This window comes from Chaetodon auriga, chromosome 5 (assembly GCF_051107435.1).
Source record: "Chaetodon auriga isolate fChaAug3 chromosome 5, fChaAug3.hap1, whole genome shotgun sequence".
Taxonomy (NCBI): domain Eukaryota; kingdom Metazoa; phylum Chordata; class Actinopteri; order Chaetodontiformes; family Chaetodontidae; genus Chaetodon; species Chaetodon auriga.
The window spans coordinates 26855553-26862639 of NC_135078.1; positions in this window are offsets into that span (position 1 = coordinate 26855553).

Genomic DNA, 7087 nt, shown 5'->3' on the forward strand with positions numbered 1-7087 from the left:
ACAAAGGATGGAGGCCTGGGGGTGAATAAAGGATGCTGATATTTCCATATCTACTGAAACACATGGAAATACTTTCAGCTATTGTCTCATATACTTACTTATTCAAAGCATGTTCGATAAGTAAAACATGCACACACAGGAGGCAGACGCCGTCTCCCCTCAGCCGTCCAGAAGCGTCCGAGCCCGCAACAGAAACCTCCGGCTGCAGTCTGAGGAACTTTCATTGGGTCCGCTGGTGGGCGGTGTTTCCAAACTACCTTCAAACCACATCCAGTGCCGTGACTGGAGGGGTGCCAGGCCACATCTGGAGCTCATTGCAGCTGACGCCACACGGCACAAGGAGACGGGGTGTCGAGGGGTAGATGGGGTGGGATGGGGGTGTTTTAGCTCGGAGAACTGAGCCAAGAGAGCTGTTTACGCTCGGTGACGAGTTCCTCCTTCCACAGCTGAGGAGCCGAGCTGGGATCGCCCGCCCTGAGCGCCACATGTCAGGGATGGCAGGGGTTCGCCCGGCCTTTTTTCTCTCAGGTGATTGGTCGGAAGATCCCTGTTTGTTTTCAAAACAAAGAGCATTATGCTGCTCGAGTCGGGCCGGTCATCCTGGCTGTCGCCCCCGCCCACAGCACCTCCTGATTGATCCCCTGCCAGCTCCTGTGTCACATAATCAAAGTTGATGTCTTAAATTTGCCAGCAGTGAGCGAGGTAATGCAAACCCTCTGTGTCACGGCTCAAACCGGAGGAATATTAAAGGGCCTCCTTCTTTTTCATAACTTTTCATGAGCTGCTTTGGAGTCAGAGAGCTGCTCTGCCCCTTTATGTGGAAACCATCACAAACTGTTGGGTGAAAATGAGCAGTCTGACTTCTTCCATACTTTAAAAAAAAGAAGTTTCTTTCAGTGAACTGCTTCTAGGCTCAGTTCTGTCTGTTGAAATGTCCCAACAAGTGATATCTGGAGGGATAAGGTGTGATTTCTAAGCCCAGCTTTCGAGAGCTTTCTCGTAACGTGAGGACTTGGGGAGGACTCAGCAAGATGAGGAATTTGGATTACAGCTCTGTTTAGTGAGATTTATTTGGAAAGCAATGAAACTTCCTGGCCCTGGAACCCACTTCCACCATAATGAGCCCGAGTTAAACCAGGACTGGATGTTATTTTCCTCAGAAATAGAAGGTGGTCTGTGTGCCATGCCTGCGTGGAGGATTTGAAGTCAGTGCTTGGATTTTATTTTAAACAGCACTTTAGCCTCAGAGTGGATGATGAGAGCAGCTTGCTCTCTGCGTGTTTCCCTCCAGTTTGACAATTATGTTTAAGCTGCAAAATTAGCAGTTCAGTGGCGACAAAAACTGGCCTAATTCACAGTCGTTTTCCATTTGACCAGATGTCAGCTTCCTCCATTTTGGTGCTGTCTGGATGCTTGTTTTCACAGATTAAAGGCTCGTCTGGTCCTTATCTCTCCTGCGTCCACCTGTGTAAAATTAATGCCACTCTCCGGCCCCCCAGCTGCCCTGGCAGAGCCCGACCTGTCTGAGTTATCCCGGAGTAATCAGGTAAATGGCTGGCAGATGGGCACACATTAAGAAGTGGAGTACCAGACTCTGGCATGGGGGGCCACCCCACGTCACCTCATCTGCATGGGGGGGTGCGGGTGTTGGCTGAGGGATGAGGGGGTGTGTGTAATCAAATCTGCCGGAGCTGCTCCTCAGAGATGCTGCATAATCCAATTTAGGTCCACTCCCACTTCAAAGCAGCGTGTTGTCTGCTGCTCGCAGTGATGTTGCGGATCTGAAGCTCCGCTCTGCAGGTCGGCGGGCGATCAGAGTCCAGAGGCCGCGGCTCAGCCCGTCCAGGCGTCAGCACCGCGGCTGTGGACACGTCGGCCTCATCAGTGATCCAGGACCATGTGATACCCGCTTTTCACCAACGGACCTGCTGGCTTTATATTTTGATCTGAAAGCACATTAAAGATCTTCCAGTCTTCTGAATGCTGGATGTGGACGCCATGTCAGTGGAATTTGGATTCATGCAGCGACACTTGGACAGAAATGCAGCTCACACATCTGGACAGTGTCAAAACGTCCCTACCAGCAACCGTAATCATGTGAAAGTTTCCTCAGGAAATTGTGCTCAGTGAACATGCCGTGATTTTTGTGTTATTGTGGTTATATTTGAGGAGGAAAGTTTATTTTCCCAGATGTATTTTTTCCAGACTCTGTGGTGGATGGTTAAGCTTCTTTTTATTGATTATGGAGATGTAATCTTCTCAAAAGCAGAGCCAGACAAACAACCCATAAGCTGTACCATATGAGTCAGAGGACAATTAATGAACCTTTTGGGATCATATATCCAAGTCCCATCATACCAGACTGTTTTTAGAAATCAAATTATTATGTATCATCTGCCAAATTTGCAGAGGAACTCAGTAAATCTCCTGCTGGTCGCTGCAGTGGAGCTCCAGCATGTTGTTCATGTCGTCCACAGTGGAGCTTAAAGTCACATTTTCAGCTCTGTGAATTCATCAGGTTTCACTCTCAGTCTGCTGTTTTACACAGTAAATCCTCACAGATCAAACTGTCAGTAAGGTTGGTTTCACATGAGTGTTTAAAGACTGTCAGACAACGTAAAGCGGAGCAGCTAGCTGGTGAACAGTTAGCAGACGTTCCCCTCAGGAGTGGACGCCAGGATCCGCTGAGAGGAGCGTGAACGCTGGACTCATCAGGAGGACTGAAACATGACCTTATTCAATGCTGATGTTGATCCTCTGTTAGCTGGTTGCTAACAAGAAAGAAAACATTTAGTATGTAAATATGTTGATGTGCACCAGCTATCCAACGTGTTCAAATGTCATTTAACTTCAAAGTGACACAAACACACTGTGAGTCACATAAAACTGAGCAACTATTTAAAATACATCACTGAATCTTAGTTTCCTCTTTTTCATCACAGCCAAGACCATCAGTGTGTTTCTGTGTGTGCAGGCGAGTGCAGGATGGCTGTGAAGTACAAACTGAGAGTACTTAACTGAGTATTTCACCTGTTTTATACTTCGTCTCTGTTTGGACACATGATGTATATGATGAACGTAGAATAAAAATTAGATGTTATCATAGAATTAAACTGTCTAAGAACACATAAAGATATTAAAGTTAGTTCCACTTCATCCACATTAATGTGTTCATGATATTAATCCAGTATAATAATATGAATTCTGACCCTCACACAGACACCTTCTTCTGCACATGATGTGTACTTTCATTGTTTCTGACAAGACTTTTACTTCATTAACATCTTAAATGCAGGACTTGGAGTATTTTTGTAGAGTGGGATCATTACTTTTACTGAAGTTAAGAATTCTTCCTCCACCACTGCTCAAGTTAAAGGAAAGTGTGATTCAGGTCATAAGAAGTGGTCAAAGAGTGATGTCATACTCATTCTTTGGTGGAAATGGAGGCAGATTTCATGTAAAATCAAGCCCTCGTTTGTAGAAATCAGTGCAGACCAATCAGATTCCTCACAGCAGTCAGACATCAGTGGAATACAGAACAACAGAAAGGCAGAACTGAGCTGGTGATAATTTCTCACAGCTAACAAAGCAGCTGACGTCACGTTTGTTCAGATATTCCTCTACAACCCCAAAATATTCACAACTGCAGTGACAACACTCCCATTCAGTGTGAATGACGAGGGAACGCAACACCGCGCCGCACGTGTAATCGAACAAGATGGTTACGCTGATGAAGCAGCACTCGGGGAGGCACGCCGGCCCTCTGTCAGCAGGTGCCCGGCGCACACTGGCCCATTCATACGCGCATTCCTGTCTCTCCGCTCGCAGCCCAGCAGGTTCCTCCCGGCCGCTCAGGACAGGGGCTGACGCACACAAAGGGTCTTCAATCTGCCTCAGACAACAGCCAGCATAAAGGCCCGGAAAGCCACAACAGCGTTATGTCAAAGAGCAGGCTGGGGGCGGTGGGCCCGGCTTGGGGGGCCCCGTGTAGAACAGGGGCGCCGCTGATGGATGGATGAGGGCCGGGCTCGAGTGGAGGGCCCGTCTGAGGTTTTTGTGCATAAAGGAGGATATTTGTACTCGCCCAGTAACAATGGAATGCAAACACGGAGCGCGAGGACAATAAAACACCACTTTGGGACGATGAAGAAGCTGCTAGGGAAATGATCATGCAAAGCGTCCCCGGGGGAGACATTGTTCACTCTGAGGATTGCATGACTCCCTGTTTGTCCGCATGCTGATGTGTGGCTTAGCCTGCCTTCGGTTTGCTTTTGCATAAGGTATCCCCGGCTTTAATGGTGTCCGGCACATTTCCTTACGCTGAAAGGAAGTGAGGAGCGATCAGAAACGCCCCAGCTCGTCTTAAAACAGACCGCGTCCACGTTCAACTGACTTTAAGGCCGTCGCAGTCCAGGTCCCACCTCAGCTCACTGACTCCTGTGTCTGCGCTCAGCCCCTGCAGACGACCTGTGAACACATTTTACCTGTCCTCACAGGTAGAACGTGTCATTTTGATTCAGGCCTTCACTTTAGAGCCTTTCAGCTGACCTGTACGTATGTTTCTTGGGTGACCGTGGCATGCACACATCACAGGCACGAGTTAATGATTAAAGTCCTGCTTTCATTCCCTTCAGTGTGCCAGGACAGAACAACAGACAGCACGTCTCCCCCGTGCCGCTATAAACAACCAGAGACCGTCTTTTATTGGTCTGCAATTGCCGTTTTTTAACTTTGCCTAATCTGTTTTGCACAAATTTTACCACCCAAATCTGTGTCTGCTCAGACTGCGGTGGAGATTAACAGAGTTTGAGACGCATCGCTCACCTCCTGTCATCACAGCGACACAATAAGCAACCAGAGGAACAAACAGTCACCATGTGTTTTGGATTGGGCCCAAGCGTTGGCGTCCTGTGCAGAACTCGTCATTAAGAGCTCACGTCTGCAGGCGGCTCTTTATCAGTGACACAGAAAGAAGAAGAAGAAACGTCCATAAAATGTCTGCTTCCAAACTGCTGCTGCATCAAAGATCTTCAGCCGTGTTTTGATGCTCCGAGCTCGTCAGATGTGGCCGATGGCACGTTAACTCTCACTGTTCGTTACTCTAATAAACACGCTTGCTCGCTCTCTGGTATGTGTGCGGTTGTCAGATTCACACTCCATCTGCTCCAAAGTCAGCAGCTCCTGTGAAGTCAGCTTCAGCCCAAAATCCACAAGTGTCTGACCAGAACACACCGATCTGAAACATGACAACATGAAGTTTGTCCTCTGGGATCACGCTCGGCACTCTGGGAAATACACATATTTGCCCTTTTGCCAAGAGTTGAAGAGGTAAACCGTGCTCATGTCTGTTTTGTAAGCTGCCGTCCGTCAGCTTAGCTTAGCACAAAGAGCTTTCTTTACTATCCTGACTGTCCAAAGAAAACAAAATCCACCAACCAGCATCTCTAAAGCTCCACGTCTCGTTTTTTAATCCACACAAACACTGAAGTGTGAAGACGGCTGTGCTGCTGGGTGTTACATGCAGCCGGTTAGCTTAGCTTAGCACTGCAGACAGAGGTTATGGGGTCATCTGCCAAACTACTTCTTCTTTCTCTGCTTGTTGCCTGATAATCTGATGGCAATGACACAACTCCAGGAAGTCAGTGCAGCTTCTGACACTGAGCAGAAGTTTTAAACTAATAACACGAGTGTCAAAGTGAACAAAACAATCGTGTAAATCCTCCTCTAAACTCTTCTGCGTGCTGCACTTAAAGGCAGCGTTTGTGTCCGGCTGCAGGAGGTTTGGCTTATAAACCTATTGTTTATATTGTTCTCTACTTTCACAAATAAAATTCAAATTTTAAGCAGATCAATGACACTTAATCTAATCAGGATGAGTCAAAGCAGACACATCCTGTACTGTCACGCCAAGATTATCCTGCGTCTGCTGATAGGAGCTCAGTTTGGGGCTTTTGTTACGGTCAGTGTAACAGCAGGAAGGTCATGTTGTTTTCTACAGGTATCAGAGAAGTTCAGCACCTACAGACTCAAAGCAGGAGCATCTTTGTCGGAGCCTCAGTGTTTATGTGCGACGCTCCTGGACTGCTCTTCAAAGTACACAATTTGGATTTCTAATAAAGCAAATAATAAGGTCGCCTCATTTCCAAACGTCCTCGTCTTCACACAAGGTTCACGCTGCATGGAAGATGAAAGGCAAACACATGTTGAAACACAAGTCTGTTTCTTTGTCGTCCCATTCTTTAATCTAAATACCAAGCTGGGATTCATGTGTCTGCAGCTTCAGTCGTCAATCATTTGTCAACCGTGTCGTGAAATCAAAGACCATATGAGCTCTGCAGATATGAACTATGTGTTTGATCAGGCAGAGCAAACTTGTGTTTGTGCTGAGTTGGCAGATACACTTGAAATTCTGATGCTCTTTGAAATGCTGCCAAAGCATATGATCTTCACGCCAGCACAATGAAGCTGCTTTATCGTTGCCTTGAACGCCAAGTTGATGAAAGTGCTTTATTTTCTCTGCATTTGCGTTCATGTCAGTCGGAATCCTGCAAAGAAAACAACCTCAGAGGCGTTCTGGTGTTGTCGGCCACACGTTCTGTCAGCGAGCATCTCTCCACATCTGCTGATGATCTACGCTCAGCTTCCACTTTTTAAAGAACAATACACTTTTAATTTGTCATGAAAGTTTTCAATAAGAGCTCAACTCCTCTGTAAAATGCAGCAAACATTTTTATCATTGTTGAGTCTACATGGAACTTTTCTCAGCATCCCTTCAAAATAAAAGTGTCTGTTGAATTCAAACATCTCACAGGGATCTTACTGAACTCTTTAGTTTTATATTTATTTGATATTTCTTATATATTCATGTGCGCATTTCTGTTAGCGTTTTGTTGTGATCAGGACTGAGTTTGTTGTGAGTTTCTGAAAATTATATGGTATTTGAAATGTAACGCAGGAGTACTATAATTATTCATAATCACAGTATTAGCCTGTGCTGTGTGCGTCCCACAATGCAAAGAGCGCCGTGAGACTGTGGAGCTCTGCAGGAGAGGCGCTGTGGATGGCAGGGGGAGCCAGGGGGAGCCAG